General features: G+C 43.5%; 1 long non-coding RNA gene across 1 annotated transcript in view; it reads left to right on the forward strand.

Moving 5' to 3' along the window:
* 4933400L20Rik (RIKEN cDNA 4933400L20 gene) overlaps positions 1-26,833 on the forward strand; it is a 76,584-nt gene that overhangs the window by 40,413 nt on the left and 9,338 nt on the right. Inside the window, exon 4 of the long non-coding RNA NR_045730.1 lies at positions 20,402-20,519. This is a non-coding gene — a long non-coding RNA (RIKEN cDNA 4933400L20 gene). The remainder of the gene's footprint in view (positions 1-20,401; positions 20,520-26,833) is intronic.

Below are 26,833 nucleotides of genomic sequence, written 5' to 3' on the forward strand. Positions count from 1 at the left end.
CGTCTTACAGGGAATACCGAGGAAGCAGCCAGCTTGGCATGGGTCCCCTGGGACAGAAGCCAAGTGTTGAAAGCATTTTCTTGTCTAGACTAGTGAATAGGCTGAAACTGTGGAAACGTGGAAAGCCAGTGGGCACGTGCACGAGGATGAGGGCTGCTAGCCATGGAGGAGAACTCTCTGGTTCTGAAGGAACAGCTTAAAAGAGCTGTCCATAGCAGCAAGGTACTGAAGAACACTTAGAGAGGTAAAGGGAGGAATGCTCGGAGGGAAAGCTAAGGAGAGGTCAGACAGCTGGGACACAGGGATCTGCTCAGGGTATATATATATATAAGTTGAAGGATGTGCAACATTGAACAAGCAAACAAGCAGGAACAGAACTTTCAGCAGACAGGTGGATCTCACTGTCGTCCACCTTAGCTACAAAAGCCAGAAGCGCAAGTTTCAGATATGGGCCCACCAGACATCTGTGCTTCTGATCGAGTAGCAAAAAAGATAGCAACTAAGGTGGGCTGCAGGGAGACGTACACCATATTCAAACGCTGAGCATCAAACCTTGTGAGCACTTTAATAAACGAATTTTATGGAGTAAGTCATCTTTACCATAAACTAGATTTGCATCCCTGCCACCCCAGTGCCCCGGTGCTGTGGCCTAATAAATGTAGCCCTGTTGCTCCCATAATATATACTTCATAAATCCACAGGTACCATGATCAGCAGCTTCTGAAGGATCCCAGACAACATTTCCAGTGAGTCCTTGTGGAAGCCCTGCCTAATCTCAGAGAGTCCCTTCCCACACGGAATGGGCATTCTATGCAAGTCCCAGAAGGATGCTATTGTCAGTGCCTGAAAAAATCACACCACACATGTGCAGATTTTTTTTGCTAAGAAACACTTTGCTTTAGGAAATGGCATCAGTAGATTATTCTGGCTTTCAACAAAGCACAGAATGACATCACTTAAACACTAGAATACTGACTCTGCCTCTCTGTCATAGCAGGGAAGTGATCAGTGACCAGAAGGGCATCGGGTAAAGACTAGCTCACGGTATGTGATGCTAAACCCGGGAGCTAATTTTACAGAGTTTACAATGCTGGCTTTTATTGTAAAGAAAAATGTATTTTCACTCACAGATCCTCCTTTGCCTTAACTGGAAAATACCCTTGCTTCAGCTGTAGCTCACAAGACTTTCCCATTAAACTCCAACCCATACATATACATATACATATACATATACATATACATATACATATACATACACATACACATACACATACACATACACATACACATACACATACACATACACATACACATACACATACACACACACACACATACACACATACACACATACACACATTAATACATATTGAATATATATATATGCATATATATATATATATATATCACAGATAACTGAATATACACAAACATATTTTATGTTTGTCTGTGTGTGTATGTGTGTGTCACTGCCTATGAGAAGGTTCACATGCATAAGGTAAAAAAGAACAAATAGTCATAGCAGTGTACACAAAAATACACTAGTATGTTCTGTACACTGGCTATTTCATTTTTAGGAATTTATCCAAAGAAAGCCAAAAACTAGATTAGCATTTCTGGGGGTGGAGGGATTTTTTTTAATTAATCCATCGAGGTTAAAGATAAATTGCAGAAGAAGAAATGCAAATGATTGATTAACATATGAAAATTGCTCCATCTTTTGGATAATTAAAGGAAAATTAATAAAATGGAGCCAGTAATGAAATCCCATCATAGTCTTTTAACTTGGCATAGACTAATAAAAAAGAGTAATATTCAAAACTGGAAAGGGTGTAGGAAGACAGTCCCTCTCATTCATTAAGGAGAAAAAAATGAATGTCCCTCCCTACAGTTGAGATTCTGTTAGCAACCTTTAAAGTTCTTTTTTGTTGCCTTCAGTGAATATGAGCTTTGTTGTGATGTATCACTACAGAAAGTCTAAGGATAGCCCAAGACAAGAATAAGATAGTGCTGCAGCCCAAGGAAGATAGACTGTGGGATGAGAAAAAGCTTCAGCCTCAGTAGGGGAGCTCTGGAGAAGGGTTAGTAAATAAAGTATTAGATGCTGGCAATCATGAAGGCCTTGGTTTGATCTGCAGTATCCATGTGAAAATGCTAGGCATGGTAATACAGACTCTAATGCCAACACTAGGAAGGTAAAGAGAAGCAGATCCCCCAGGACTCGCTGGCAAGCCAGACTAGCCTAAGCAACAAGCCCCAGTGAAGAAACGCTGTCTCAGAAAACAAGATAAACAGTTCCTGAGGAAGAACTCCTGATGCTGGCCTATGACTTACACACACACACACACAACACACACACACACACACACACACACACACACACACACACACACACACACACCACACACACACACACACACACACCACACACACACACACACACACACACACACACACACACACAGTGCAAGGAGAAATGACCTGACCAATCCAGGAGGAGACTTCCTCAGGTCTGCCATCTACAAGTTTGATCAGTTGCCCAGAGGAAGGGTGAAAGGACCTGTTTTGTAAGTCTCTCATCACAGGTGGCATGAGAGTAGAAAAGGAAAATCTGCATAGAAATGCTTTGGACTCCAGCAATCTCAGGCCATTAGGTATCTCTAACTAAAACAAAAGAGAGTGGGGTAAAATGAGTGCTGGCTTCATGGAGAGACTGGGGCTTGAGTAGGAAAACAGGGCTGGCTCTCTCTTGCTGCTCCTTGAGAACTCTTAGCCCAAGAAAGCTTGCTCTCACCCGGAGACACACTACTTTGTAAATGGGCTTCTGGTGGCCAAGTTTTACCCTCTACAGCTGCCCACCAGAGGTCTCTGCAGGGTTCCTGGGCACCAAAGATGGGTGCCACTAGTTAATTTATATGACACGGGACTCAGCACTTTTGTTTAAGCAAACAAGTCTTCTCTGAAACAGATGCAAACAACCTTTTGACACATCTCTACAAGCTCCCTGATATGCCCTCCTCAGGATTACAACGTTTTGTCAAATTTTCTTGATAGCAAGCTCAGTTTGATCAGCAAGGTTCCTAGTGATGGTTGCATGCTGTGGCCCCTGGATAGCGCACTTCAGGGTTTTCCCAATATGTTTTCAGGGATCTCTTTGTTGAAAGCACTTCACATCAGCACCCCGGTGCTTACTAACCCAGATCTCCAGAACATTAAAAAATAATCTTTTGAAAGAAAAAGCATACATGGGAAAGACCTCAACTGCACAAAATATAACCACTCAGGTGCCTCAGTTTGCTGAAATTTATTTCTATATTTGTGCCTTCTAATGAAAAGACAAGTGTATACTTCAGTGTATTCATCCAAATGTTTATTGTGCCCCTACCAAACTTAATTCTGGGTCCTGGGATGAAGCAATGAAGCAAGAAAATAATGATGCGGACTGGAGCAATCACTCAATGGTTAAGAGCACTTAATGCTCTTCCAAAGGACCCAGGTTCTGATCTGCTCCCCCAGCACCTACATGGCAGCTCACAACCATCTGTAACTCCAGATTCACTGATACAATACCATCTTCTGACCTCTGCAGGCAATAAGCACACACATAAAGGCAATGTCTTTAAATCCTTGGGGATTAAAAGAGAAAAGTACCTTTCCTAGAGAGATTTGTGATGGTTTGAATATGCTTGGCTCAGGAGGTGTGGCCTTGGTGTGGGTGTGGCCTTGGTGGAGGAAGTGTGTCATTGTGGATATGGACTTTAAGACAATTATCTTTTCTCCCTGGAAGCCAGTCTTCTCCTGTTTGCCTTCAGAACAAGATGTAGAGCTCTCAGCTCCTCCTACACCATGACTGCCTGGACACTGCCATGCTCCCACCTTAATGATAGTAGACTAAACCTCTGAACCTCTAAGCCAGCTCCACTTAAATGTTGTCCCTGTAAGAGTGGCTTTGGTCATGGCTTCTGTTAATGGCAGTAAAACCCTAACTAAGGTAAGATTCTTTGTGCTGACCAAGGAGGCAGGAGGTGACATGCAAAGGAGGTTGCTTTAAGGACTGCTTGTCCCCCTTTCCACCTCTTCCCGCCCTCCACCCTGCGACAGAAGCCAAAAACCTCACTTGCTGCATTTGCCACACAAGGTCCTGAGAGTGACTGCAGTCTCACTCAGGGCCCATATAGAGGCACCAAGTGAATCCTGGGAGCAATAAACTTAGCTTCTGTGGGGCTTTGCAACAGGACTGGGATTGGTTTAGGGTCAGCTCATGTGCTTCAGGTTCGATCCTGCAGTCCTTCCCCTGAGGAAAAGGTCAGGATTACCACTGGAGCTAACTCTCTGTTGCTGTGACAAACACCATGACCAAAAGCAACTTGGGGGAGAAAGGGGTTTTTTTGTTTGTTTGTTGTTTGCTTTTTTGGAGGGTTGTTTTTGAATTTTGTTTTGTTTTGTTTTGTTTTGTTTGGCTTATCGGCTATTATTGAGATTAGAGCAGGGGCTCAAGCAAGAACTGATGCAGAAACCATGGAGAAACACAGCTTACTGGCTTATTGTCCAACGTGTTCAGCTGCCCATCTTATATAACCCAGGCACCTCCACTCCCCCACCCAGAGTTGTTACCACCCACAGACAATGGAATCCTCCCACATCAATCACAAATCAAGCCAATCTCTCACAGTTGTGTCCCCAGGCCAATATGATGGAGGCAGTTCTTCAATTGAGACTCCTTCTTGGGTCCCATTCGGTTGTATTGAAATGAAGCAGGACAATTACTAACTCACCAGCCACATCAGACCCTGGAGGAATGAAAGCCACAGTTTCCCGCCCCTCCCTCAGCCCCCAGCTATTTTCAAAATACAATTTAATGTTGGATACAGCAGTTGATTAGTGAGGAATAATTACAAATGGAGCGCAAGACAGTAAATAATTTTCTGCCCACCACTCTCAGATTTATTAGGCTATATCTGATACACAAAGAACCTGGAAAAAAGTCTATAATGTAGTGAGTTTGAATATACGTATACATTCAGGTTACCATCTTCATGATCAGGGTCATAAACGCAGTCACCACTTCGTGTGTGTGTGTGTGTGTGTGTGTGTGTGTGTGTGTGTGTGTGTGTGTGTATGTGTGTATGTGTGTGTGTAAAATCTACTGAAGTAACAGTAACATTATAGTCATTGAAAAATTCCCATTCCCACAAGCCAGACTCCATCACCTGCTTCTATATGTTAACAATGGTAGATGCTCCATCTGAGAGGACTCCTGGTTGTTTGTCCTTCTGTGGATGATATTTTCCTTAGTGTGCCTTTCAGGTCTATGGGCACAAATGATAGGACAGAATTTCTTTTTTAATTTTTACTAAGTAAAAATTGTACTTTATGACCATATGGAGCATGCTTTGATAGGTATGTACGTTGTGGAGTAGCTGATTCAACCTAATGAGCATATGAAATATACCATGTACCGCTTAGCACCACGGAGACTATTCCAACTGTGGACCCTTAATGTTTAAGATATAAAACTATTATTTTCTATCATCAACATGACAGGTGCTCTTAAACCTGTTCATTTTCTCTATGATTTTGTTTCCTTTGCCTAAGACCTCCAATGCCTCCTGTCCCTTGGTCTGTGGGACCCCTCTAGTCAGTTCTGCGCTTCTGTAAGTTCGGCATTTGTAAATGCCATGTGTCAGTGAGAACATGGGGTGTTTCTCTTTCTGTCCCTGGTTTATTTTGCTGCATCAGTTTCTCTAGTTCCATTCATTCATCCACCCACCTTATCTGATGGGCACAGGTTGATTTTAGAACTTGGCTGCCATGAATACTGCTGAAGTGGATACAAGAGTACAGATAATCCCTTCAATGTGTCATACTTGCATCCTTTGGATGTAGACCCAGAAGTAGGATTATGGGTTATGTGGCATTCTAGTCTTAATGTTTTGAAGAACCTCCGTAATATATATATATATATATATATATATATATATATTCCTAATTTACATTCACACCCACATTTTATAAAAGAACCCCATCCTTTTTAAAACCATATTCTCACTTAGACTTTCTCCTTTTGATGCCATCTGTTCCCAGCTGATAATTTGATTTTCCTTTACCTGATGAGTGATAATGTTAAAGCTTTTAGATATACATATTGTCCATTTTTATGTCTCAGTTGAAGAAATGCCTGAGTCCTTTGTCCATTTGTTTTAAACTTTAGAAATTGGATTGTAAGGGTTCCTTCCTTATACATCTCAGAAATTAAGACCTATGAGATGCAAACTTGAAAATACTTTCTACAAGCCCATAGGTTACCTCTTCATTCTGCTGGCCGTTTTCCTTGCTGTGCTGAAGACTTTAAAGTGGTCTGCTTCCACTTGGCTCTGATTCTAATCATCTGTGTGATTTGTATGTCGTATTCAAGAAATCATTGCTGAAATGAATCAGGGGATTTGCTCTGTCTTATTCTAAAGGCTTGTGGTTTAGAGCCTCTCTCTCTCTCTCTCTCTCTCTCTCTCTCTCTCTCTCTCTCTCTCTCTCTCTCTCTCTCTCTCCCTCTCGTGTATTTCATGATTACATGCATGCAAGCATGTGTGGGTTTATTACAGGCCTGTGCACACAGAGGCCAGAGGAGGACCTCAGGTTTCTTCCTCCATTATTCTCAACATCATTCCCTTGAGATAAAGTCTCTCCCTGAACTGGAACAAAAGCTCCCTATTTTAGCTAGGCTGTCTGACCAGTGAGCTCCCAGGGTCTCACCCCCTCAACACTGGAGGAGAGGCATGCTCAGCTCTGCCCAATCTTCTCTGTGGGTGCTGATGATTCGAACTCGGGTCCACAAGCTTGTTCAGCCAGCACCTTTACCCACTGAGTCATCTCCCTCGCCCCTGGTTCTGAGTTTTAAGTTTTCACCCATTTTTATTTTGACTTCTCTGTGTGATGTGAAATAAGAGTCCAGTTGCACTCTTTTGCCTATAGGTGTCAAGTTCTTCACTTAAAAAGATTATGCTCTCTCCTGTGGAAATTAACTGATCACATATCTGAGAAATAACTATCAATTCTGTTTAAAGAGTCAGTTGTGATGCCAGTGCCGTCCTGTTTTGCACACTGTAGCTTTGTGGTCTGTTTTGTTTTCTTTATTTAAATTGCTTCAGCTACTCAGGTCTTTTGTGGTTTCCTGCGGTTTCCTATTTCTGCACAGAGAAATCTTAGGTATCTCACAGAGATTGCTTTGAACCTGTAGACTTTTTTCCAATAGTATATGGGTTTTTTAACAATTGTTTCTAGGCAGCAGAGACTATTGTTTTGTTTGGTTTTTTACTGCTTTGGGGTTCTTTGTGTCTAATATTTTTAGTCAAATATTAGCACTTTTATTTAAATAGTTCTGGATACTTTATTTAAGAATTTACATATGATAAAAATAAGAGTTTTCTATGTCATAAAAGAAGTAAAATTATCTTCATTTATAGGTAAAGAGATCATGTGTGTTTAAAACCTTAAAGACTCCATTTTTTAAAAATCTGCTACATTTAACAAACAATTTTAGTAAATTATAGAATATAAAATCAACTTTAAAAATCAGTTGTTTCTAAATGCCAATTATTAACTGTCTGGAAAGGAAATTGAGAGAAAAAAAAACTATCATAGCAACAAAAAGAATTACTTAGGAACAAGCCCAGCTAAAGAGGTTAAACATAGATTTTGAAGGCCAGACTTTATTTAATAGATAATAAGAAATCAAAGAAGGCTTTGAGCAGTTTCTGGGGGGAAAAAAAGAGAAATGTATTTGAGAGGTTGACTCACACATGAATATGTGTTAGAGGTAGATAAGCCCAGAAGGCTCTTTAAAGTGAGTTATAAAAAGCTGAGTATGAACTTAGAAAGGAAGCCTGGCCTGGTAGTACCGGCTGATACTCTCAGATGCCTGGGAGACTGAGACAGGAGGGACCCAAGTTCAAGGTCTCTTTAGACTACAGTGAGTTCAAAGCTAGCTTGGACAACTTAGTAAGACCCCATGTCTAAATAAAAAGTGAAGAGTGCTGGGGATATACAGTAGGCATGTGTGAGGCCCTGAGCTCAAGTTCCAATAGAATTAAACATTTTTGAGGAGGAAAATAGGAAAGTGAATGTGGAAAGAAGAGTCCATGCATTGCCAAGTTAGAAAGAATAGAAACATAAAAGCAACTGATGGACAGGAAGAGAAATTGGAAGTGTGTTATTTCAAAGTATCTAGAAAGGACAGCCATGGAATTAAAGGAAATAGGGAAACTGAGACTTTCTTGCCCAGAAGTCTGTCACAGCTTCCAAACTATTACACCCTTCCCAATGATGGGCCTGATTCCTTCCAGGAGAGTTATCAATATGCTACCTAGGATGAAAGAATTTGATAGAAAAACTGAGGCATGTTCTTGCGCGCGCTCGACTGGCCAGGAAGAACGACGCTGCAACAGGATCCTTCTGCACACATTTATTGGGAGAGCTTGATTGTAGAGGCGAAAAGACCTCGAGCCCAGAACTGGTGCTGCTTACATAGGCCTAGGAGAGGCGTGTCTCACATCTGATTGGTTAACTTGTCTTGGCAAAAGAACTTTCACTGCCTATGTATGTGTGGTGGCCAGCAGTAGCCAACTGCCACTCTGCAACGGCTTCCCACAGCATGTGCCACAGATTCAGTGCATGAAGCTTAGCTTCTGGATCTAGCAGAACAGAAAATGAACGGGTCCTTGGTGTTTCTACCCAACGCCCTTCTGGTCGTCAGCCACTTCCATGGTCAGGCTTAGAAGGGAGTCGGTATTCTAGCGATTGATGTCAGCCTGCGCTCCTTCAAAAGCCAGACTCGTCCTTTGATGTCATTTCCTGAAGAAGCTGGAGCTTCCTGGGTTCTGAAAAACAATATTCATGATAGAATATCAAGAGTTTTATTTCACCCACTGTACTAGTGAATTTAAGGCATTCATGTCGGGGTGCTCAGAAGGCTGTGAGACCTAGTTTTTCAAAGATCAGGGCCAGTAAGGAGATGTGGAGACCACCCACATGAAGGTCATTCTTGACATCCAGACACAAGACTAATAACAGACTGAAGCAAAGGAAAAGGAGTCAGAGGCGTTAAAGGGGAAACTCACTTTCAAGTGAGTGAATGAGGAAGAAAGGAGCAAGAAAGCTTAGATGTAGCATGGCAGACCGCTTGAAGAGTTCGCATAGGCCACAGAAGAGGGAGATGGAAGAATGTCAGATTTGGAGACTGATATGAGTCCAGGGGGTCTGGAAATTTGCATGTCCTTAACAATATTCAGGGGAGGTTTCAATAGAGAGAATGTTTTATGAGGAGGAAAGGGGTTAGGTTTTGAAAGACCAAAGGATACAAGTCACTTTAAGCAGCTTGAGTATGGGCAGGACCATAGGCAGCATAAAATTTGGTCTAGCCACGTCCTTAAGCCACCATTGAGCATGTGCTCAATCTTTGAGGTACTGGCACATGTTGAGAGTTGTCACAGTGGAGCGTACCTATGATTGTGATAGGAGCAATAATCCAATCAGTTAACATATGCTAAGAATTGATTAAACACCCTTCACTAATCAAAGGCCCTACCCACCAAAATCAGATTGTCACTATTTCCTAATTTCACACACACAGGGAAACTGAGGCACAAAAATAATGACTTGCACAGGCTCAGAAATAGCAGGATCAATTCAAGCTCAAGTGACCTGGACCCAGAACTCATGACAACAGGTATAATAGAGGACTATAGAGGACTGGTCATCAATCTACAGTCCTGCATGATACTGTTGTGCCATGCACCTGGGGTGAGAATGGTGTTACTGTTTGTACATGGTTGGAATAATATTTCATGATTGATGCAAAACAAATTTTTATTGGACAAAATAGATAGGAGGGGAAGAAAAGTCAGTAGGGTGGGAGGGGGAAAGTTTTCAGGCCAAGACCTTGAAACAGCAGAAAAGGAAAAGCTCTGTTACAGGGGAGATCCCTCCCCCACCCCACAAAACGCACACACAGAAGGCAGGTATCACCTGGAGGAAGAACACAGATGCTTTTCAGCTGCTCGGCTGCCCATGACAAGATGTCTCGTCAAAGTTGCATTCTTTCAATGAAGGACCTTCTCCACTCTAAAGTACAAAGTGCCAGCCACGTGTTTGAGGGCTTCATGGAAGAGCTAAGAACAAGATGTTTTCCAAGCACTCAGACCCCAAGGAACGTCGGAAGTGCACCGTTGGCATGGGAACTAAGAAGTTTGAGGAACTGGGATTTTCAAACTTCATTTTACAGCTCCATTTGCATTTCGTGTGGGCGTGGATGCTAACGGTAACACTGAGGCCAATGGGAGGACAAAAACACACTGTATTTAGTGAAGTTTCTGATCAGCACTTGTGTTCTGGTATGCTAAATGTATTTACACTTAATACATCTTCCATTGCAATGATACCTATAAATACTGCCCGGTGACAGCTTTGCGTCTGAGGGCTGCTGCTGAGGGGCGGGGGCTCCATTCTGTGTATACAGTGGCATCAATGGTGTAAATGAGTGTGTGGTGCCACATGCATCCATACACCCTCCTCAAGCAGCCTGATTCTCCACTAACATAATCAGTTTCTTACTTCTGGGGCCAATAGTGATTTACTTAAAGTGATGGATCACTCTCACTAAATTAAGGTTGGTCAACTTCATGAGACTTTATATTGACCAGCGCCTGTTGACTGTAGATTTTATTGATTGCCAATTTCAGTTAATACAAATCTTGAGCATCAGGAATTCTGGCTTACCTCACTAACCGTATAGGAGCCAGCAACTAGACAGCACTGGTGGTATACTCCTCAATAACAAGGAATATGGCAGAGCGATCAGTCTTATTTTTCGATACACTGGAGTCTACAATCTCATGGGGATCTTTAAGTTCCCCATATGCACCTTGTGTTCAGAGAGGGAGGGCTCTCTGATCTGGCTTTGGCCAAGGCAAATGCTGAGGTAGCATAGTCCCTAAAGCTTCCGTTCATGTGAATCCATAGTATACTGGGAAACCGAGATCAATGGGTCACAGCTTGGCTTCTCTGTCTGGTGAACAAAACTGTGAAAGTCTGTGGCCTTTCCTTGAATATGTGTCACATAAACTCCTTACTTGGAACCGTACCACCTCTCTGCCCCCAGCCTTCTTTAGCCCTTTCAGAAAAGCCAGTGGAACCCAATGCCTTGTCATTTCTATTACTTTGTGTCTGCTTCCCACGAAACTCAGAGGTACCTGAGAGTAAGACTGTGCTTTTCTGCACTGCTTAGCACAGTGCATGGCACACGGGTGATGCTCAAAGGAGTTGTAAGAAATCGATGTGTGAGGAGTGGAGTGAGAACCCACGAGCGGCAAATGATAGAGAGAAGACAGGTGAAGCTGTGAATTTTCTAGGTTTTTTTTCTGGTGAAGGCTGTTTCTCTCCCTGACCCCAGTTCCTATGTTAACTCTGAGAAGTAGAAAACCTGTCCTTTTGTTTTTTGTGGGGTTTGTTTGTTTGTTTGTTTGTTTGTTTTTTCAGATTTATAGACTTGAAGGAAAGAATATACTCAGGACAACCAGACAAAATCTGCAGTTTAGCTCCCTTCTCTCCAGATGGGGCTTGGCTCAAATCCATTCTAGGGCCCTGGCAATGGGTGGCAATCTAACAATTTCTATACTCTAAATTTACAAATATTGTCCAGGAAGCACCCAGATGGGCAGTTGATTAAAAAAAAAACAAAAAAAAAAACAAAAAACTTTCCTCTGAGTGGCCAGAATTTGGCTGGTCACTCTGGATAACATGAGCCCAGATGCTTTGGGATAACCGTTATCTATTCTACATGAGAGCATACCTTTAGAACATCACCAAAATGAGCAGCATCAGCATCATCAGCATCATCAAAGCAGGTTCTATCTTTCCTACTGTTTACCCAGACCTATCAACCCCTACATGGCCTAAACTCACTCCCGGCTCTTCTCATGCCAGGTTAGAACACTTTGTACAAAGGGAGGGTTACAGGCAACAATGTGTTTAGCATGTGGGGTGCTTGAGTGTCTTCAGATTTAAATTATAAGAAGGGGAAGTAAGGGAAGAGACAGCAGGAAATGTGTGTGATAACCAACAGCAGGTTCAGAAGACCCCGTAGGAAGCAGCGGTGTTAGAATGACCCTCTAGGGACAGCCTGAGTTGAGACATTCTTATTAGTCCTTGGATAGACCATGCCAAGGAGAGATATTACCTTAACAAGCTGCCATTCAGCTAACCTTAAATAGGCTGGCAGTCTCTAAAATGTCTCGGCACAGTGCTGCTACCCACATCTGGAAGAAACAAAAAACAAAACAAAACAAAATAAAAACAAACAAACAAAAAAAACCAAAACGAAACAAAAAACAGGTCCACATTGAAGGGAAACTTGAGCAGTATATTCTACCGTTGTCCACACCATAGGAAAGAGCTCCTCCTGATGTAGGGAGACAATGTGACCTCACACCAAAGTCACCCAGTCAAGAATAAAGAGCATGCGTGCTTGCTGAATACTGCAGATTCAGAAAAGTGGCTTTGCTTTCCAGGAGCCCCTTGCTTTTTGTTGTTGTTTGTTTTTGTTTTGTTATTCGTTTGTTTGTTTTTATTAGATATTTTCCTTATTTCATTTCAAATGTTGTCCCCTTTCCTGGTTTCCCCTCCGAAAACCCCCTATCCCTTCTCCGCCTCCCCATGCTCACCAACCCATTCACTCTTGCTTCTTGGCCCTGGTATTCTCCTACACTACACTACAGGGGGCATAGAGTCATCATAGGACCAAGGGCCTCTCCCCCCATTGATGACCGACTCGGCCATCCTTTGCTACATATACAACTGGAGCCATGAGTCCCACCATGTGTACTCTTTGGTTGGTGGTTTAGTCCCTGGGAACTCTGGGGGTACTGGTTAGTTCATACTGTTGTTCCTCCTATGGGGCTGCAAACCCCTTCAGCTCCTTGGGTCCTTTCCCTAGCTCCTTCATTAGGGACCCCATGCTCAGTCCAATGGATGGCTGTGAGCATCCACTTCTGTATTTGTCCGGCACTGGTAGAGCCTCTCAGAAGACAGCTATATCAGGCTCCTGTCAGCAAGCACTTGTTGGCATACACAACAGTGTCTGGGTTTGGTGATTGTGTATGGGATGCATCCCCAGGTGGGGCAGTCTCTGCTCCATACTTTGTCTCTGTAACTCCTTCCATGGATATTTTGTTTCCCCTACTAAGAAGAACTGAAGCATCCATACTTTGTTCTTTCTTCCTCTTGAGATTCATGTGGTTAGTAAATTGTATCTTGGGTATTCCAAGCTTCTGGGCTAATATCCACTTATCAGTGAGTGCATGTGTGTTCTTTTGTCTTGGGATACCTCACTCAGGATGATATCCTCCACTTGAGCCCCTTGTTAATCCTTGTCTGGGTGAATGAACTCTGTCAGTGGACAGAGTTGACCTTCACTTCTTTGTCTGGTTATCTACTGAGGTTGGATTCTGAACCCCCATCTGAGCATCTGGGAGCCACAACTTGTCATTCAGCCATGAACCCAAGCATTCATGCTACTTGCATTCCACCATAAGTAGATGAAGCAAAGGAGCAAATTAGCTCACCCACTTGCCATTGCCGTCCATACTCCCCATGCATGCAAGTTTCCTACTGTGCCAACTTTTGTCAGATGGCATGATCAATTGCCTCCAAACAGAGCCCACTCCCTCAAGATAATCAGAAGCCTCTGGATCCCGGGTCAAGCCACTGTTTACCCCATCACCTCCCTGGAAGTAACTCATCTTAGACAGGATACACCTATATGGAAGGTGTACCTGAAAGAAAAGTTGCAAGAGAGCCTAGGGGGCTTGCAGTGGCAGGTGTGTGAGGCTGAGAACAATGTATGAATGTAATCATCCTAAATATCAATTAGCACCTGGGAGAAATGCAAATCTGTTAGCTGGTGCCACTTTTTGTCCATTTGTTTCTCCACTTGCCTATTCTGTTCATAGGCACTAGCAAGCACCTGCTTTGGGACAATCTGTTAGTTACTGGGGGCACAAAGACCAGGAGGCATAGATGGCAGCCCATATCCATATTCCACTTTATTATGAAAACGAAAGGATGGACCATCTAGAGACTGCTATATCCGGAGATCCATCCCATAATCAGCCTCCAAACGCTGACACCATTGCATACACTAGTAAGATTTTTCTGAAAGGACCCAGATATAGCCGTCTCTTGTGAGACTATGCCGGGGCCTAAAAAACACAGAAGTGGATGCTCACAGTCAGCTATTGGATGGATCACAGGGCCCCCAATGGAAGAGCTAGAGAAAGTACCCAAGGAGCTGGGGGGAATCTGCAACCCTATAGGTGAAACAACAATATGAACTAACCAGTACCCCCCGGAGCTCGTGTCTCTAGCTGCATATGTATCAGAAGATGGCCTAGTCGGCCATCAGTGGAAAGAGAGGCCATGCAAACATTATATGCCTCAGTACAGGGGAACGCCAGGGCCAAGAAGTGGGAGTGTGTGGGTGGGGGAGTGGGTGGGGGAGCGTGTGGGGGACTTTTGGGATAGCATTGGAAATGTAAATGAAATAAATACCTAATTTAAAAAATTGAAAAAAAAAAAAAGCAAAAGAAAATGGGAATTTTGCCTTATTCTCACTCACTTCCTCATATAGGGAGGTGCCATGGAGGGAACTGCTGTTCTTTCTCCACTGTCTCTCTCTCTCTGTGTTCTGCCCTTACAAAAAGATTACAAAATCTCTCTAATTGGCTAGTCTAAATTCCATGTGTGACATTTCCCTTGAAAGCAGAGATACTTGAAAGTCAAAAAGACTTTCCTGCTCCTCTTTGGCCTCCAGGTCCTTATGTCCTACATCCTGCTTTTCATCCCTGCTTCTCCATCACAGCCCTACTAGGGAAGATGCCTGCTCAGCCTTTTCAGCCCCACTCTGCCCCCCTCATTCTCCTCTTTGCCCTCCAGTGACTCGAGTGGTTAATGTAGGCAGGCCGGCCGTTCTGTTTCGCAAGGTTGAATGGCTATAGGAGTTAGGAGTCCATTCTGCAAACCATGATACATAGCTTATAATTTTTCTCTCATTTGCATATCTTGAGGTGGAAATGTAGAAAAACAAGAAAAGATACCAGTCCAGCTCAGATACAAACCACACACAGTTACCATGGTCCAGGTTTGATGGCTTGGGCATTTTATAGCATCATTAAAGCAGCTAAAGGGATCTTCATGCAGAAACCTCTTCTTTGTGTATATATTCTCTAATGATCAGAACCTTGAATGAGGAGAAATAAAGAGTGGGGATTTTTTATGCCCCAGCTCTTGAAGAAAATATAGTTTCTGCCATCCTGGAATTTATGGTCTGGTTGTAAAACATAAAAATATGATAAAAATACACACAGGGAAAAAAATCTATCTAACCCAGCATGGGAGAGGCCATCAGGGCTGGTTTTTTGGAACAGTGCATGCAGAAAAGAGTTTGAGTGATAACAACATTAAATTAAGGTCATGAAACAGGAATGTACAAGCTGGTGCTTAGGGACTACTGTGTCATGGGGGAGCGGGGGGAGGGCACGGTCAGGGCTACTGTGTGGCTTGTATCCAGTCAGAAGACACCTGTACAGTGTGGGAGAAAAGGGCACATGCTATTCTCTGATCTCTCTCTAGATTTGTGTCGAGTGTACTGCAGCATCAAGCACCCGGGGTTGTATTCACCTGTGGTGGTCTTAATTTGCTCTTGAATATTAAAAAATAGATCTGGCATGAGGTTCCCCCCAATGTAATTTGTGTTCTAAAGAAGGGGATGTCAAGTCAGGACCATGCATTCCTTATGCTGGGATGGTTCTGAGCTCTGGTGGGGGAGATAGAGGGGAAGAAGCTCCATGAGCTACCACTAACAGCCTGGCCACTGTCACCTCTCCTTTGACTTCCTGTCCTGGTATTTAACTGGCCTACATGTATCCAATTTGGTCTTCTTGAGCTTACCCTTTAAACCAGCCCTCCTACAAAGAATGCCAAATGCAAATGCACTGTTTCACTAGACTCCAGGCTCTGGCTGATCAAACCCCAACTTCTTTATAAAGTGTTGCAGGCTGTGTTCTCCAGACACAGACCATAAGACAGTGGACAGAATGTGGGAAAATATTTGAAGGGAAACAGGTTAAAGAGATGCTGAGCATCATCAAGTCTCAACCAAGATGTCAGCCACCTTTGGGGAACCTGACAGCTCTGATCAGATTTGGCCAAAGGAAGAAAGCCTTCAGAAGGTTATGTCAACAAGTCTTCGAAGCAGGCTCCCCATGGAGCACAACTCTTTAAGCCAAATCTTGAGGAGGAGTTTAAAAAAAGATAAGACAGCTCAGGTCTCTGGCAGAAGCATTCTCAGCAGTTGAGGAAACAAAGTCATAGTTCCTGAAGGAAGCACTGAGTGGAGTATCAGAGCACTCAGTACATAACATTCAATAATTTTTTATGGTTTTGTAGAACTCACACACACACACAAAACACACACACACACACACACACACACACACACACACAACTGCATTCATTCACAAGAGATGCTATAACAAAGCACCACAGGTGGGTTCCTCGAACAACAAAAATTTAGTTTCACAGTTATGGAAAATAAAACTCTGAGATAAAGAAAGGGGAGTGACTTACTCTGAGAACACCCTCTCTTGACTTGGCGATGGCCATGCATTCTCTGTCTTTACACAGTGTCCCTTCTGTATGTGCCTGTGTCCTAGCCTCCTCTTCCTGGGGGAGCACCAGTCATACTGGATTAGTGCTCACTCATTTCCGCCATGTTTGGCTCTAGTGACTTTTTCCCAAAGGGATATTTTAAGTACAGTCACATCCTGAGACACTGTGAATTGGGATTTCAACATATAGATTTTGAGGGGTTCAATTTATCTACCTGCTTCTTGTCAGTTTCACTTCGCTCTTCCCCCACCACATATTATCCAATAACATCAAACCACTATCTGATTCTCACCCCTAAGCTTAGAATTTTATTTGATTACTCTGATTGTTAAATCCTTAGCCATATAATGTTTATAGATTCTGTCTCTGTGGACTTAGCAAGGCATTTGCTTCAGAATTTGGCACAAACCATGGTCCTGTATCCTGGAACACAAGTTGCCTTTCCCCAGATAACTCTGGCTTTGATTGGCTTGCTGCTAACAGATTCTGTGTTATCCTTTGCTTTGTACACATAAGCATATCTCTTGTCCAAAGCAAATTTATTTTCACGTCAGGCGTAAATATCTTCAAGAAAATCTGTGTGTGCCTTCTGGTTTGAAAAATCGTGCCAGCAGAAGTGACCTGGGGACAAAGTTTCCCCCATCTATAGTCATTTTAAAGTCCAGATGCCAGTAGGCTCCTACATAGGAGGAGAGCTCTATCTGCCTGTTTCTGGAACATGTTGTGTTGGTCTATATCTTTACATTTTGCATATTATCTGCCATAAATGTCCTCATTTCTCAATGACCAATGTCTTCTTCTAAACTCTCTCTGAAGATCCTTCAACAGCACCTTGTGTCTTTGGATCTTTTCTTTCCATAGAGGACTAGATGTTGCAGGATCTCTATGTATGTAGCAGACATCTAACTTTTGCAGGGGTTCATTGGCAGTAGGATTGTTGCATATAGCTCTGGGGTTATTTGTAATTTGATGCTAATTCCCTTCTCCTGGGAGGGGTTGAAAACAAGGAATGAGTCAGCACTCAGGTGATTTCCTGTACATCTTCTTCCCACCTTAATTTGTAAAATATCGGCTAGAGCCAGTGATTGGGCAGAGAAAGAAAAGGTGGCACTGAAAGTGGAGAGAGAAGGAAGAGGAGTGGGAGAGAAAGGACGATGGAGGAGGAGGTGGAAGGAAAATGGAGCAGAAGCGTGTAGCCTGGAGAAACCTCAAGTTCTAAGGGGTCTCATAGATGGGGAAGATGTTAGTGTAGTAGTAGATCTGCCCAATCTAGGCACACACCTTGTATTCATATTAATTGAGTTGTGTTTTCATTGTGGGGCATATTTGGGTTAGAGAGTTACTGCAACATAGGATGATGTATTTATCAGGAGTTCTGTTATGGCCATGACCTGAATTCTCTCAGTAGAAGGTATTTCAGCATGCAAAACTCATATATCAAATGCCTTCATTCCAGATGAGATAAAAGTGGACTTTGAGGTCACTGTCTTTTTGTATCTGTGGTAGGCATAATGACTCCTCCAAAGGTACCTATATCCCATTCCTTGGAGTCTGGGAATATATTCGGTTATATAGCAAAGTAGAGTTACTAAGACTGCAGATATAGGACTAGGGGCATATCTCATTGCTTGCTATGCAGACACGAAGACCTGGGTTCATATCTCCAGCACCAACATAAAAAGCCACACACAGTGTTGTACATCTCTAATCATTGCTGAGAAGGTAGTGACAGGCAAGTTCTGTGACCTCACTGGCCAGTCAGCCTGGCCAAAATACTGAATTCTAGGTTCAATAAGAGATTCTGTTTCAAACAGTAAGGTAAAGAACAATCAAGGAAGAGACTGGACATGAATCTCTGGCCTGCACACACACAAATGGAAGATTACAAGTGAGTTAACAATGCTAGTCAACCAAGCAGATAGATTATCCTGGAGTATTCAGAAGGACCCAGGTCATCAGAGAAGCCATTAAAGGTAGAAGCAGGAGGCATATGGCAGAGCTCTCTGGGAAGAACTTTCTTAGATGAGAGAAAAAAAAAAGGCCAAAGAGCTACAGCTTCGTTGCCTTTGAGGATGGGGTTCAGGCCATAGCTCAGGATTGTGTGCAGCCTCAGAAAGCTGGGACAGTAAATGCATTCTCTCCTGGGACCCCTGAAGAGAACACAGTCCTGCTCATAACTTGGTTTTATCCCAGTGAAACCTCCACTACACTGGGCATACAAAGGGTAAGGCAATAAATATGTGCCATTTTAAGTCACCTAACTCAAGTAGCTTGTTATAGTGCGCTCTCTCTCTCTCTCTCTCTCTCTCTCTCTCTCTCTCTCTCTCTCTCTCATTGTGTGTGTGTGTGTGTGTGTGTGTGTGATGTATATGATTCTAAAAATACCCTTTGACCACTGCCTTCATGATGTGATGGTTTCATCTGCTCTAGGAAGGGCTACCATACTCACAACATTTGCAACATTTCATGCTTTATGGTGCTAAGCTTTGAGAATCCCACGAGAACACATAGAGCCATTTTCTCTTTTCTGCTGATTTTTAAATAGCTGTTATTAAATTTGTTCAGACATGAATAATGAATTCTGGTAGATCTCACCCTCCACCTCTCCTCTCTCCCCTGACACCCCCTATTCCTCCCTGCAACTTTCAACTTTCTATCTTCTCTCTCTCTTTCTTTCTCTCTCTCTCTCTCTCTCTCTCTCTCTGTCTGTGTGTGTGTGTGAGTGTGTGTGTGTGTGTGTGTGTGTGTGTGTGTAATCCATTGAGTTCCATTAAGTTTAATCAGTACCTACTTGTGATCATGAGTTTGAAATTTTCCACTGAAGCCTGCTGGACTCACCTGTGTGTGCAAGAATTATCACAGAATCCACAGGTCATCAATCATTTAGTTCAGGGATCCCTCCCAACCCATGAATAAAAATGAAAGACCCAGCTGCACACCTGATACATATTTGTGGGGAGGCCTAGGTCCAGCCAGTGTATATTCTTTGGTTGGTAGTTCTGACTCTGAGAACCCCAAGGGTCCAGGCTAGTTGACTCCTATAGAGTTTCTATCCCCTTAGGGTCTGAAATTCTTCCTCCTATTCTTCCATAAGAGTGCCCAATCTTCATCCACTGTTTGGCTGTGAGTGTCTGTATCTGCCTGAGTCAGCTGTTTGGTGGAGCCTCTCAGCTCCTGTCTGTAAGTATAACAGAGTATCATTAACAGTATTAGGGATTGGTGTTTGTCCATAGAATGCATCTCAAGTTGGAATGCTCAAGGGGTGCCCAACTTGGTCAGAGGAGAAAAGGGATGGGGTATGGGGGAAGATTGTGGGAGGAGATAACCTGGAGGGGGCAGTAAGTGAAATGTAAAGTTAATAATTAAAGAAATAAATTTAATTTTAAAAAGCTGACAGACCCAGTATAGACAACCTCAGGTGCTGAGGTAGCATGCTCGCAATGGCTGCGAAAACCTTTACGTGCATTAAGGACTTGGAAAACTTTATTGAGGGAACTTTCCCTGGGCATGCTATAATAAAAACAGTGCTGTTTTACAGTGAGACGTACCCCAGTTTGCTCGCAGGCTACAGAACAGATAAGATCTGCACAGAGTAAACAGGTGTATTCATAGGAGGGTGATTTCTCTTCACAGGGAGATGTTAGATTACAGGGAAAATCGTCTTACAAAGCAACCTTTCCCGTAGGGATTCTCCAGCTGGCCATGAGCTATGCAACCTTACCAACGACACACGGTCTTCTTCTCTGCTCCACTTAAGACAGATAACAGCAGAAAGCAAGCTGGCACTAAGCATCATTTAGAAGGTAAGCGATTCTTGTGGAGATACATCATGGGAATTCATGATGTGGGCCTGGAGGTGGACCTCCTCAGAGAGCTAATCTTGACAAGTCTGGTTTGCAAGATGACCGTGAGTACACAATAAACCAACACCTGAACCCAGATCCTGAGTGGGTGAGACTGGAAGAACAATGCAATGAGTCAGTGCACATTCCAGACTCTGGGGAATATAGTTGACACTGGGGAGCTCTGGTGGTTTGAAGAAGAATGGCTCCCAGAAGCTCAGATACTTGAGTGCTTAGTCACCAGGGAGTGAAACTGTTTGGGAGAATTAGGAGGTGTGGCCTCATTGGAGGAAGTGTGTCACTGGGGACTTGAGGTTTCAAAAGCCCATGCCAGGCTCAGGTCTTCTCTCCCTCCCCCTCTCCCTCCCCCTCTCCCTCCTCCCTCTCTCTCTTTCTCCCTCTCCCTCCCTCTCCCTCCTCCTCCCCCTCCCCTCCTCCTCTCTCCCTCTCTCCCTCTCTCCCTCTCCCCTTTGTCTCCTCTCTCTCTCCCCCCTCCCCTCTCCCTCTCTACTTATGGATCAGGATGTCGCTCTCAGCGACTTCTTCAGCACCATGCCAGCCTGCTGCCCTTCTCTCTGCCATGACAGTAGTTGGTTAAGTCTCAGACACTGTAAGCAAGACCTCAATTAAATGTTTCCTCTTATAAGAGTTGTCTTGGTCATGGTATCTCTCCACAGCAGTAGAGCAGTGACTAAGACAGAAGCCAAACAGATTTTGAGCAAAACAAAACCAGGTAAGGACTTGGTATCTAAAATGGGTATGGCTGTTAGCAAGGCAAAGGCAAAAGAGAAGAGCACACTGGGCAGTTCTGAGTTCTGTCCCTAGAGCCAGGTCAGCTTTCTCACCATTCCCGGCCTATGCAATCTGAGAAATCAGATGTGGTTCCTAAACGAACACTGATAATATTGTGTACTTCATTCACTGAATCGACACTAAAGTGAAAAGGATAGCGCATTGATGTTCTTTTATCAGAAAACTAATATATATGTATACACACACACACACACACACACACACACACACACACACACACACACTGGGAATGGATTCTAAAACTTCATACCAACCATCCAAATGCTCCTCTTCAAAGCAGAGGGTGAATGCATAAACACTGAGGAATTTTCCATCTGACTCTCTATTAAGGGCCTGAAATATTAATGGTATTTTAATAACAAATAAACATCTATTACATTCATTCTTGAAGGCCATCATCAGAGAGTAGGTCATGGCTTATAAACTGAAGCAGGATAGAAATAAACCTGCAAGCAGTATCAAAAGAGCTCTTTTCTTTGTGTATGTATGTGTGCATGTTGTGTGTGTGTGTGGTGTGCTTCCATATTCACATATGCATATGCCAGAAGACCACCATGGGTTTTCTTCAGGCATTATCTACCTTGTTCTGTGACATAGGGGTCTCCCACTGGCCTTAAACACACACAGTAGGGTGGATGGTCAGTAAGCAATCAGGATCCACCTGTCTGCAGTTCTCAACACTAGGATAACAAGTACTAGCCACCATAGCTAGGTTTTTGTTGCTGTTGTTGTTGTTGTGTGTGTGTGGGGGGGAACTTCTGAACATCAAACTCCGAGGTTCATGCTTGCACAGGGAACACTTTGCTGCTGGGCTATCTCTCCTGTCCCAGCTCCTCAAATTTTGCATGGTGTCCCCTCCTGCACTATGTCATTGGACTAAAGAAGAACCCTGTGAGATTGTTGTCATAAAGATTTGGAGACAAGGTGATAATGACAGCTGGCCTCACTAGACACTTTTTGTTCTTTCTGCACAATTGAAAAGCTTCCTGTGTCCAGGCAAATGGCACAGTATTGGAGAAGAAAGGCCACATGGTGCCACATAGTGCACTATCTGAATGGAAACTGTAGCTTGGCCTTTGCTACTTTGCAAGTCCTTTTTTTCATACCTTCCTCCAGGCCTTTGCTTCCACTCTTCCAACCCCCTAATACTAGATAGGAGAGCAAAAAGGATAGAAAGGAAATGGGGTGACGTCATCATTAAGCTTCTCCCTGATGATCAGGGTGGAATTCCTTGAAGGACATTTATCTTTGCTGTCAGGATATCTAATTTGTTTCTTCTTTGTACATGACTACTCAACAAGCCATGACCAACAACAACCAAGAACAGCCAACAACAACCAATCAACAACCAACCTAGAGGGCTCTAGCATTTACATAACCCACTAAAAAGCTCCCAGAATTCTAAGCATCACACAATCAAAGAAAGTACCTGCAGTTGGCAAAATCAGGCCCCTGCTATAGCATGAGGCAAATCATAGTCAGCTACTGTGGACGATCTGAGGCAACCCCACATCCCACACCTGATATAAAGAAGAAAACATATTCTTATAATAGTTCTGTGTATTCTTTTTAAAAGAAAAAAGAAACCAAAATTCTCACTACAGGAAAAACCCATAAAACCCAAAGCATACCATTCACCTCCCACGTAGTCAAAGGCTTGCCAGCCCCAGAGACCTGATACCAGGTGCAGAAATTCTGAGATGGGCAGTGTGACTGAAAAATCATCCTGGATCATCCAGAAACATCTCTGGCATGAGAAATGTTATCTCTTCTCCTGGGATTGTAAGATGTCACTGACTATTTCAGACCTGGCTCAATCCATTTGGCAAGAGGAAACAAGTGTGAGATTCTGTCCTAAGAGAACTAGAGACCTGAGTGACAGAGAAGGTTGTTCTTTGGTCTCCACATGCATGAGCATGCGTGTGTGCACGCACACATACACACACACACACACACACACACACACACACACACACACACACACACACACCAGGAAATGTTATGAGATTCAAGGAGAGGATGTGTAAAACAGTTAGCTTTGTGCTTCGCATCATGGTAGTGGCTATTTGTATCGCCCCTCCTCTCCTTCCAATGCTCTGAGACATGTAATCACCTAAGAAGCGGCTTCTGGCTCTAAAAGTCATAAATCCAACTTCTGCCTACAGCTCCATTTCTTCACAGCCCCCTTAATCATGTGGCATCTTTGATTTGACTTTATCATGATGTCCATCCCTTTGAGCTGTTCTCCTAACACATCAGTTCCCAGATTAATCCTCCCTTCGTTCCACCATCGTCATCCATCACTTTAATCGGTCTCTAGGTTTTTGCTCTACAGCCTCTCCGTCACACTGCTTAGGCAGCCCCAACCATCTGCCACTGTTCCTGCCTCACTAGCCTCTACCCCATGGTAAAGAAACAATGTAGTTATCCCCTGTCCCAGCTGTGACACTGGCACATCTCGTTACCCAAGCATACCTCCTCTGTTGCTCTTGATAGATCCACTATGCTGTCTGTAAGACCCCGGGTCCACCTTCTCTCATGGCTTCACAGAAGAGGGCCTTGCATTCCATTTGCAAAGTGATGAGCAAAGACTTGGGTGTAAACTCTCAGCGTTAAGATTCATTACTGGCACATTTAGAAGCCTCCAAATCTCTCCTTGCTTCAGAGGAAGATGAGTCAGCTCGGCGTTCTCCTCTAGACCCATGTATCCCTCGAGAGTGGTGCTAGCACCTCAGTTGTTACATATGCATTCTGAATTGTCAGGCTTCCTCTCCCCAAAGATCCATGTGAGTATGTTCAGAGTCCCCCTACCAAAAAAAACTGAAAATGAATGCCCTCTCCTCTGTCTTTTGGCCAGCTCCTTCTAATATTGGTTTCTTCCCTCCCCTTCCATTACCTGCCACTTCCCAATTGCTGTCTTCCTTCCCATGAACTTACTCCAAGTTCAGTGAGTAAAACATGGAGTTGTACATGACTCCCTTCCTTTAATTCACCCATCCAGTAATTCAAATGGACATCCATCCTAACTATATTGGATGAATACTTCTAATACTCCCCATATCTCCATCTACCAGTAATGCAGTCTAGCCTTGCAAGTTCATGCAAAGACACCTAATCTTTACCCTTATTCTATGCCCATAAAGACACAAAACCAAACATACAAAAAAAAATGCAGAAAATTGGCCTGTTCTTGCTCTTTCTTGGTATTTTAAAATGGCCCTACTGCCTCACAGGGACGAGTCCGTATGACCTGGTTGTAGTGAGCATGGCTACCATAAGAGCCACTACCAAAGGGCAGTGCGTTTAGGGCCTGGTCCCCGGGATGCTGCTGTTTTAAGGTAGAAGAACCTTTAAGAGATGAGGCTAGTGTGAGGTGTGCTCTGAAGGAATACTAGGCAAGGTGTGGCCTTAGGGGATACTGAAGGACCCCAACCTCCCTCTTCCTCTCTTGATTTCCTAGGAATAGGCCGAGTGTTCTCGCGCTAACCATTTTCTGCCACATTGTGAAAACAGAACCCACTGAGCATGTATGAGGACTTGCTACGTAAACCAGTTCTCTTTATTAATTTATTACACTTTTGGAATTTTTTAAAGAGTTTTCATATGATATATTTTGATCAAATACTTTCCCTTCCCCCTAAATCGTCCCATATTCTTCCCATCTTGCTACATACTCAACTTCATGTTCTTTTGAAAAAAAAAAACCCACAAACAAACAAAAAAACAAAACAAAATCCAAAATGACTAAAAGCAAAGAAACAAACAAAAACACACCCAAAGCTTGGGGTCCATTTTATATTGCCCAGCTACACTTGGGATGAACCCCACACTGTTAATGACGCTAAAAACCTGAGACTGGATAGGTCATGGGCTCTAAGGGGAAACCTACAACTATTATTCTGTAAAACAGAATAGCAACAAAATAACCAAGATGACTCCTAAAGCTATATCCACAGGTCAGCGAATGGATCACCCCTCGTTAGGGAAGCTTCTTATAGCAGATGATGATTAACGGAGATCCACAACTGAACAGTGTGCGGACAGTGGGAGACTTTGGAGCACTCAGCCCTAAATGGATGTCTATGCTAAACCCCTCCCCTCAGAGGTCAGAAATCTCTATGGAAGAGGGAGCAAACCGATTGTATAAGCCAGATGTGTAGATGACTCCCAGGAAACCTTTTATCTTTACAAGTTCATTGCTTCAGCTATTTGTTACAGTGATAGAAAACTGACCGATACATAGCTAACTGAAGTCCGCTGACTGAGACTAACTGGGAATGGCTTTTATAGGCGTAATGATGTTCTGACTATAGGGCTGCAATGGCCCACGCATGCGCAGCTCAAGCTTCCGCATTTACTAACCCCAGAACCTGCCTGACACCCAGAGAAGAACAAAGACAGAGAACCAGGACAGCCAATCAGCTGGTGCCAGCTGTGTGAGAAGAGCAGTTACTGACCTAGGGGATGTGGGCAGAGAGTATTAAGCCCTCCCCACTACTACAATAAACGAATCTGCTTCTGCTTCTGCTTCTTATCCAGCTGCTGGAGTCTGTGTGGTTGGTTACGCAGGACCCCTACCCCCAAGGACCGTCTTGGGGAGCTGAGGGCTAAGGCAATAGGTTTTCATGTTATTTTTTGAATTGAGTCTTCTTGCCACAGGGAGCACCACACACCAGAAGGTGTCGAAAAATAACTTGTGCTTGTCCTGAACATTATTAACTGTGAGCTTTGCAATTTCATGAGTTAATATTCCTCCCTTTCATCTACAAAATGCCCCATAGTTTTCCCAGACCCTCAGTCCTGGGATTCTACCATTCTCATTCAGACCTCCAGGGAGTTAATATCCTTTCTTCGGATGAGGCTTCTGATCCCACAAAGTTTTCCCTAGTGTGGTGGTTAATAGTCATCATCAACATGACTGGATTTAAAACTACTTTAGAGGGCCAACGAGACTACTCAGCAATGTAAAGGCGCTTGCCCCCCCCCAAACCCCAGTATTGGAGGCCTGACTACCTCAGTTTGATCCCTGGAACCGATAAAGATAGATGCGGAGAACTGAATCCACAACCTTTTCTTCTGACCCCCACTTCTTGTTTGCTGAGTAGCCCAGAGAGCCAAGTCTTGCTTGCAAAATCAGGTTGTTCGCAAACTCACAGCTATCCACCTGATTCGACCAAACCCTGGGAGGCTGAGCTTCAAGACTTGTGTCACCTCTTTCAGGAGTTGGTTTTTATTTTTAATCAATTTTTGTCTGTGTGTTTGGGTGTTTTGCCTACATGTATGCCTGTGCATGCCTGATGCCCAGAGAGGCAAGAAGTAGGAACTGGATCTCTTGAAACTGGAGTTACAAATACTGTGAATCATTGTCTAGTTGCCAGGGAACTGAACCCAGGTCCTCCTCAATGATAGCAAATGCTCTTAACCATTGAGCTTTCTCTCCAGTCTTTTCCTTTTTTAGGTGT

Source organism: Mus musculus, chromosome 8, assembly GCF_000001635.26.
Source record: "Mus musculus strain C57BL/6J chromosome 8, GRCm38.p6 C57BL/6J".
NCBI classification, from domain to species: Eukaryota; Metazoa; Chordata; class Mammalia; order Rodentia; family Muridae; genus Mus; species Mus musculus.